Source organism: Pipra filicauda, unplaced genomic scaffold (assembly GCF_003945595.2).
Source record: "Pipra filicauda isolate LSUMZ 115617 unplaced genomic scaffold, ASM394559v2 scaffold57_size4234018_pilon, whole genome shotgun sequence".
Taxonomy (NCBI): domain Eukaryota; kingdom Metazoa; phylum Chordata; class Aves; order Passeriformes; family Pipridae; genus Pipra; species Pipra filicauda.
Window position 1 is genome coordinate 1,142,852 of NW_024104731.1, and position 9,115 is coordinate 1,151,966.

The following is a 9,115-nucleotide window of genomic DNA, read 5'->3' on the forward strand; positions in this document are numbered from 1 at the left end:
CCATGTGTGCATGAAATTAGAATGTCAACATTTGATTCATGCTGCCAGGCTGTGACTGTGAAACAAATTATGTCAGTGGGTGGCAATTGCAATATTAGTCTAAGCAGATAACATTTAGCTAAAAGGAGGGGCTCAGCTCACATTTTTCTCCCTACCATTTTAATATGTCAACATCATTAGACTTAGAAGGCCAGGAATTTTGTCAGAATGGGAAAAAATATGGAGACAAACAAACTATGGGTTGAGAGAGGGTTTATGATAAAGCACAAGCAGCACGATCCAAATAAAGGTTCAGCAATTTCCTGGCTGCTCCTCACCACATACCTGCACTGTGCACAGCTCAGGGTGTTTAAATTTTGTCCCACACCCCCTGCACCCCACCCCCACTTAATGATTTTAAACCCAGTGTCTGAACACAGTGGAATGAAAGTGCCAAACAGCATCACCTACAGCATGTTAAAACCGCCTCTTTAGGGAAGAAGTGCCATTTACTAATTAATTTTTTATTAAAAAGCCTTGGAAGTGTTTGGCTTGAGCTACCAAACTTTTAAACACATGAAAATAAGGCTCTGAGTCTGGCTCCTTTTCAATTACAAGAAATACAAATTAGTTTTTTAGAAGAAGGAAAGAAAAACAAGTTTTTCCAAGTTGCTCCCAGCATTTTCAAGTGCCTTCCCATGAAATCAACAGTTTGAGATGTGAAGTCAACATTTTGAAGCAAATTTGATTTTGGAAAAAAAAGGACATATTTGAAACCAATACAGGATACTTAAAGGTAACTGGGTTTATTACAGATTTAATGAAGAAATACTCAAAACTCACTATGCTGTAAAAATGGAAGATATCCTATGTAAAAATAATGGTTATTTTCTTTTGGTTCTCCTTTAATTATCCAACAGTCCCTCTATCAGAATGCAATATTACCACAGACTCTATCACAATCCTAGTTCCATTTTTTCCCCTTGTTTTAACAACAAAATGGGAGAACATCAATTTAAAGTTTTATTCCACAGCAAACACCCATGTTGTTAAAGTTAACACTGTGAAAAATCTACCTTGTAACAGCAAAATGTTTATAGAAGGGACCACTCATTCATCTGCAGAACCGAGGAACAGCTCCAGCTTCCTGGTTAATGTTCAGAAATACGGATTCCTTAGGTCATTCTGCCAAAAATTAATCTATCAGCTTTATCTTCCAGCTTTATCTTCCAGCCCTTGGAAGGGAAGTGGGTTGTAGCCACCTCCTTGCCCACCAGCCCCTGGTCCCTGCTCCAGAGCAGTGCCAGCCCTGTCCCTGTGCCCACAGCAGTGGTGTCACTGCAGGCAACGCAGATTCCAGTGCTGGGTCAGTCTCACTGCCCTCCTCCCCTGAGAAATTCCACTGGGGTTCATGGGCCAAATTAATCACTGGCAGAACTCCTCTGCTCCCCCAGAGACCAGCAGGGCTCAATAGGACTGTTCTCTGCTCTACACCAGGACTGGGTGCAGGGACCTCCATGGGGGCAGGATGGGGAACAGAATGACAAACCCAGATCATTTATTCGTCAGACTTTGCAAAGATTGATTTAAATTGACTGCAGAAAACACACACTGTAGTAACACACCTACATGTGTGTGGCCCAGCTCTCATTTTACCAGCTCAAATCTCTGTAACTCTGTTGCTAGCGCAGTTACTGTGTGGTACAACAGGGATTTCCAGACCCTCTTAAAGCTCTTTTCATGCTTCCCTAGTACACAGTCCTTAAAACTACATGTTTATGTGAAGGGACTATAAAGAGTCAGTCTATAATATTTAGCTACTTGGAAAAAAAAACCCCAGACAGAAAATGCAGATATAACTGACTCCCTTAATTCAATTACTTGTGGCAGATGCTACAATGTGACCTTTACAAATAACAGAAAAATGGAAAAAGTTCCCGGTAGCAGATTGCAATTTTCCTATCACTTCAGGGTATGTGTTTTTGGAATCTTTTCAAAGGGGAGGATTTTTTATCCAAATCTTTCAGAATTGTCTGAATTAGTAAAAAACGTTCAAAAGTGCTTACTCTTTCTCCCTATGATATAAACTACCATTCTATTGAGTTTCCAAAGTCCTCATAAAATAAAACAAATCTGCTTGCATTAGAAGTTACATCTTTGTCAACAAACAAACAAAACAATGGAAATGTCTCTCTTCAGTTCAGCACACTCCCCTCTCCACCTCACCCCCCAGTAATTAATAAGGATGTAATAAGCCAAATAAAACTAAAAAAAAAAACAACCACACAAAAACCGCAGAATTGGAAACTGTTTTTGTCTCTTTAGACTACTTTATGGCAAGGAAAAATGTCTGGGGAGAACACTGTAGCTCATTTTAAAAGCTCAGCTATTCACCCTGTAGAGAAAAATAAGTGTAAACAATCCAACTTCTCCAAAGGTAATTTGGTAACAGTGCTTACAAAGAGGAAAGCAGAAAAGACAGCACTAAGACTGCACGAAAAATTCTTTCTTTATGGTGTAGTGACAGCCTTGTAACTTCTCCATTATGATGAGAACCACAGCATAAAGATTGCATTATCATCTGTGGTTAACTGTCAAATGCATTTTAATGCTTTATTTGGGAGAGCTAAGTTAAAGACAAAACAACCCTTCTCAATCTATCCATCCCTGAGAATGGAAATACAGCTCATACTTGTGTGTCAGAGTGTGGGGAGTTAACTGTATTCTTTCAGCTCCATGTAGATTCCTCAAGATCAGAGAGCTGAGTAAACAATATTTTGATGTAAACAGATTATCAACATGAGAGGAATGACCGTCTGGTCACCTGTGGGGGTTTATTCACTTAACACTTCCACCCCATAAAGACAATTGTGTGCAATCAATGCATATAGGGCCTTTCACTGGGTTGCTAAGTGATACGTAGTGTCAACAGAAAAATGCCTGATGTACAGAAGGGCTGCTCCCCAGCCAAGGGAAACAACACACATCGATGATATTTTAAACTTAATTCAGGCCGTTATGAAGATTGTGACAGGCACAGGGGCTGACCAGAAAGCACTTCAAAATTTGACTTTATAAAGTTGGATCTCCCACGTGTGTAAAGAGTTTAATTTGGTAACAAGTGGATTGCAGCGCAGAGCTGTAGCTGGTTCAAATAGGAAAAGCCAACCCAGCAGGGAAGCACTGAATATTCATTCACTGGAAGGCACAGCAGTCATTTTACAATCCAGGCTTCAATATATGAGCAGATCGTTTGTCTAAGATTGTATATGCATTCTCTCATTTTCCTCATCTCTGGAAACTATTTTAGTAAAAGCCCAGAAGCTGTTTTCAACAGTTTCTTCAGAATTTCTAAAGAAAGGAAAGAAAGTTGAATGGCATCACATTGCCCCATACAACCATGAAAACCTGTTTTGTGGGACATTCTTGAAACCAACCCAGAAAGAAACCCTTAAGAGGTTTTGTATTTATTTACCCATTCTCTCCCCACCACCCACTTGATAGGTTTTATATTCAAATGCAAAACATATCTGCCTTTGTTCTAAGGATTCGGTCTGATTTTGGTTTGATTTACAGAACAAATCCTGAGAAATCCAATCTTTTGCCAAATTTTATTTCTCTAATAGCTGCTCACAGCACACAGAAAACTTCCCAGCTTCTCTAAATCACTTGCAATGATAGTTCAGCTTTCTGTGACATTCAAAGGCTCCTCCGAGGCCACAAAGCTCTGACCAGAGCCGTTTCTGCTGGATCACTGATGCTGTTTTCTACACAATACACTTCCCAAACTCGTAAAATGTTTTCCTTACAAGGTGTCAGCGAGCTCTGTGTTCCCCAGGCTGCTCCTGACAACACGTGGGCAAAACCAGGATCTGTGGTGGCAAAAGTGGTAACTCAGTCCTGTGTGTCACAGGCCTAAGTTTGTAAATCCCTGAGCGTTCAAAAACATAATTTTTATTAATGTAGAGAGGGGCTTGTTTTCTTTGAAGGGATTTGTATTTAATATATTTTGGGAGAATTTTACATAGGCATGACAACACTTTATTGAGGGAACCTTCTTCTGCAGTGCTGCCTGATTCAGGTTAATGAAGATTGTTACTGGAGTTTCTGAGCTGCAGGAAACCAGGACCTACTCAGGGGATCCGACTTCCCAAATTTGTAGACTTCAGCCCAGCACACACAAAGCAATACCAACCTTAAATATGCACAAAGTTCCTCTGAACACAACAGGGTAAACTGAGTTCACACAGCAATACCTGATGTGCTGTTGGTAACAATTGTGAGGTTCCTATTTGGGTAATCCCTGAGGAGCAGGCACATGGCAGGACAGGAAAGACAGGAATCAGAGATGGTCTCTGTCTTGGAGACTTGCAGGGCAGTTGGGTAAGCCTGGTGACAAAAGGATGGAACAGGGAGGATCAGGACCTGACTCAGCATTCCTTAAGGAAAATACAGAGAAATCCTTCCACTGGAGGCAGACAAGTACTGACAAGAGAGGAGTCGACCTGCTCAAGAAAAGAAGGATAATTTGGGATCATTTCACTAAATCGTCTCTTAAACCAGTCAGGTTGCTGGATTTCCAAATTGAAAATATAACAAATCAATAAAGAGAAGTTTGGAACTCTAACTTTGGAAATGTATGTGACAATTCTGAGGACAGTAAAAATTAAGTTCCTTAAACAATCATCTTGTAACTGAATTTGAATTAATAAGTTGGATCTGAATCTTAATAAAAACAACTCAGAACATTATCTTTTTTAATATTAACATGCAATTATCAAGTTCAAAATAATCCAATAGTTTATCAGCAATAATAAAATTCAACTTCTGGGTCAGGAAATGAATTTTATTTTCACCCTCAAAGAACTATCAGATTGCCTGGAAAATAAGTATAAAAAGATTTGTCTACCATGTAGGGAACTCCCACTCTAGTCAGAAAAGCTCTCTATAAAAGCGAAAATTAGAATATCCACCTCATATACTGGAAAAAAATCCCCAGTCAATCCCTCCTCTCCTCCCATATGCTGTACTATGTGTTGTAACAATTTTTAAGAATTAAGGAGGAACAGGCACAACCCACAATTGTAGCAGAGCTTTCCTGTCATTCCCAGCAGTCACTGTGGTGTGGCAAACACAGCACTGCTCCAAAGGGTGAAGGAAAGGGGGCTGAGCACAGATTCTGCTTACAAGCCACTCACAGTCTGTGGCAGCATCTCCCAGTCTGGCAGCACAGGAAATTCTTCTAAGGGCAAAATCTTGTACCCCTGGAGCTGTGCAAGTGTAAAACACCAGCCTGGACTCGGCTGGTTGCAGGAGCCTTGGGCTGTGTGACGCAAAGACAACACAGGATCCCGTCTCTTTGTGACAATTCTGCTCCAATAACAAGTCATAAAGCAGAGCTGTGGCTCTGGGTTGCATCAGGGCCAGAACAATCTGGGAATAAGCTTGCTGTATCTTTAGCTGAGGCAGTGTTGGGATGAAATAGTTGTTCTTGGCTAACAATAGTACTTTGTACAACACTGGGGGAAAAGCATCTTTCCGAGTTTGATTGTCAGGGTCAGATGACACATTTCAAGCCTTGCTTGAGAAGTCCCTGTCTAAGAGGTGCTCCACTAGACACCTCTTCTAGTCTTGGAGCTCAGTATTTCCAGATACACCCCTTGGGGGGGGTGCCAAGAAGGCCGGTGGCACTTGGCTTGTTCCAGCAGTGGTGGGGCAGAGGCAGGGCAGTGACCATCCCCCTGTGCTGGGCACTGCTGAGGCAAATCCTGGGGTCGGGTTTGGGTCCCTCACGACAGGAGGGACATTGAGGTGCTGAAACATGTTCAGAGAAGGGCAACAGGGCTGGGGAAGGGTCTGGGGCACAGGTCTGATGAGGAGCAGCTGAAGGAGCTGGGGGGGCTCAGCCTGGAGAAAAGGAGGCTCAAGGGGAACCTTATTGTGCTCTACAACTACTGACAGGAGGTTGAAGCCAGGTGGGGTTGGTTTCTTCTCCCGAGGAACAAGTGACATAAGGAGAGGAAATGGACTCAAGTTGCACCAGAGGAGGTTTAGGTTAGATATTAGGAAAAATTTCTTCATGGAAAGCACTGGAACAGGCTGCCCTGGGAAGTGGGGGAGCCTCCCTGCCTGAAGGCGTTGAAAAGGATGTGCAGATGTGGCACTTAAAGAGACGGTTTAGTGGAGGGCTTGGCAGTGCTCTGTTAAAGCTTGGGCTCCATGATCTTAGAAGTCTTTTCCAACATAAATGATTTTGTGATTCTAAGGACTTGATTCTGCCTTTATCAGTAGATGTTTGGCTTTTGGTTAAAACAAACCTAAAATGAGTCTAAAGTTAAAAATTTATTTGGCCTTTATTTCTGGAGCCAGCATTACCTACCTAAGGGTAGGTAACTGCATAATCAAGTAGGAGTCCCTACAGCTGTTGTTAAAGTGTCAGACTGCACTGCTTTACCCCAGGTAATCTCAGCAACACCAGTTCTGAAGTGCCATCCTGCCCCCAGTCAGAACATGAGAAAGGAATGAGAAATATTCCTGTACAAGAGTCTCTAGAGACTTGTTCCAAGCAGCTTGTTCTTTCTGACCCAGAACACATCTGATACAGCCCCAGGATCCCCAGGACTCACAGAGCAAATGTTGTGAGTCTCACAGTGCTTGTTCCCCAGGAAAGGTCTGTCAAGAAAGGGCAGCTGCTGCTCTGATTGTGGCAGCAACTGCTCCTGCACTGTCATGTACACAAGGTCCCTCCAGGATCTGAACCACTGCTCTTTTCAGTTTGGTTTTCAAGCAAATCATGACAAGGCTGCAGACCCAGTTCAGAGAGTGGAGGATGGTTCTTAGCACCACTGCAGTCAGGGAGTTCTGGTTTAGAAGGTAAAATTAAACCCTGTAACTCCTCCACCCATTCCCCTCCATCCTCTTCACACACTGGGCAAAGGGGTTGCTGCAGCTGTGAGCAGCATCCCCCCAGCCCACACAGAGGGATGGGAACCTCAGCACCCCACTGCTTGGAGGAGATTTCCTAGGAAGAGAAGGAGAGCTCTGATGTGTTTCCATCTAACAGGAATTCAGCAATGAAGTGCTCATTTTCCCCTAAAGCACTGCTGCAATGAAGCTCAGAGCAGCTGAAACACCGGGCCAAGCTCAGCACCGCCGCTGGACAGTGCTGCTGGAAAGGGAGGGTCCTCCGGCTTGAGGGACACGAGTGGGGAGCCTGAAAAGCTGGAGGAGAACCCTTGGCCACTGTAAGTGTTGTGAGGACTGACTGCAGCTGGGTAACACTGGGGAGGAAGCAGCAAGGGCTCAGTGGAGGCATCTCCGGGGAACACTTGACTGGCACCAGATTACAGCAACCAGGCTTGGGGAAATCCATCCTCAAAACACCCTCAACCTCCCTGTCATTGGAAACAAAGGAAGTGTTTGCTACTAATTTCTGAGTCTACAGACAGATGAAAGGACTGTGCAAGTGTGTTTTCACAATACTGAAAAGCTTTTCCATATAAAGTAGCCAATTTACTGTTATGGTTACACTTAAGTCAATTAAAATGTTTTATTTGCAAGGATTTGAATCTCTTACCTTCATTAACATTTAGCAGTAAATGGGAGAAAAAAGGTAAATAAAATATTATCTGGCTTTTTAAAGGTCATTCCAGTTTGATCATTATAAAAAGCTAGGTAGGAACAGAGAATATGTCCCTTTGTGTGGATTTAATACAACTAGCCAGCGCAGAGCAGGATCAGTAGAAGACAGCAAACAAAAAGTCAGTGGCTGGAGAGCTTCTGATGCTGGTGTTTAATACATGCTTAATTACAGCCACCCTTTGTTCATCTGACTCGAGATAATTTTCTTTTTTCCTTAAACCTCCCATCATAAATCACCCTCATCACAGAGCATTTCACTGATGCACTTATTCTTAGCACCTGCTTCTAAACAACCCTAGGCAAGCAATCCAAGCTGAAGGAATGACATGCCTAATACTTTGCATGCCTTTACCAAAGGAACAGCCAGCCAGGTTCTGGAATCTGGGTCCTACCTAGGCTGGAGGGTGCTTGGGAGGGCAACCTCTCCACTGTAATTATGCAGTTATTGCAGTGTCTTACTTCAAGAGCTTTCATATTTCTGTTTATTAAAAAGAATAACATGGTATTCAAAATTCATTATCACAAACCTCTTCTAAACAAAGATTTTTATTATTTGTAAATAGATATAAAACTAATGATGCAGGACGACCCTGTGTTCTTAATATATTAAAAAAATAGACTAGAAAAGTTAGAAATATTTGTGCTCCTCTGGACAAACATTTATTCAAACACACAGTTTACATTAAGCTACTTCTTTCCCTTTCCATTTTCCTACATCCCTCACTGCTGACACTACAAGGAAAATAGAAATTCCCCACAAACCACAGAATTGCCCCAGCAGAATTGGCACCTAGTAGAACATACAGAGTTATTTTCCATCCTGTCATTGTCCTTGGTAATCAAATTATCATCAATGCAAACCTACAAATAAAAGCTCTCAACAAATCTGTCCTTGTCTAACACAAGGGTTAGAATGCAACATGGGGACATTCAGATGCTGCAAATCTCCATGCTCAAAGTACAGGGAAAACTAATCCCCCCACCTCCAAGGCCAGAGAAAAATAGACCCTTAAGAACGTCAAAACTGCAGCATCTGAGAGGCTTTCCCGAGGAGCTGACACCATCAGTCAAGAATCCTACAAGCAACTGAACATCTCAAACCCCACCACCCCGATGGAGGAACACCACGAAATCCCAGAGAGCCCAGGCAAGTGCAGACTGAGCTCACACAGGGGTGTGCACTGCAGTTTTAATGAATATTTAGCTAGCGATAAATTGCTCTGTCTAAATTAAATTTTCATAACCACAAAATTTTCAAGAGGATTTCTTTCATTTTCAAGAGAACAAAAACTCCCGGCAGATGTTCAGTCCCTTGGGTTTCTTCCAGTGGATACTTCAAATGGTTTTGTTGGGCAGAGACTCAACAATTAAAAAATGAAAGGTGATTTTAATATGCTTTCTGTGTTTATTTCTTCTCCTTGTTTATCTTTTCTTGACACAAGTGTTAAAAACCACTTTGTGTTTTACCAGGAGAAGAGGACAGTCGGGCAGGTGG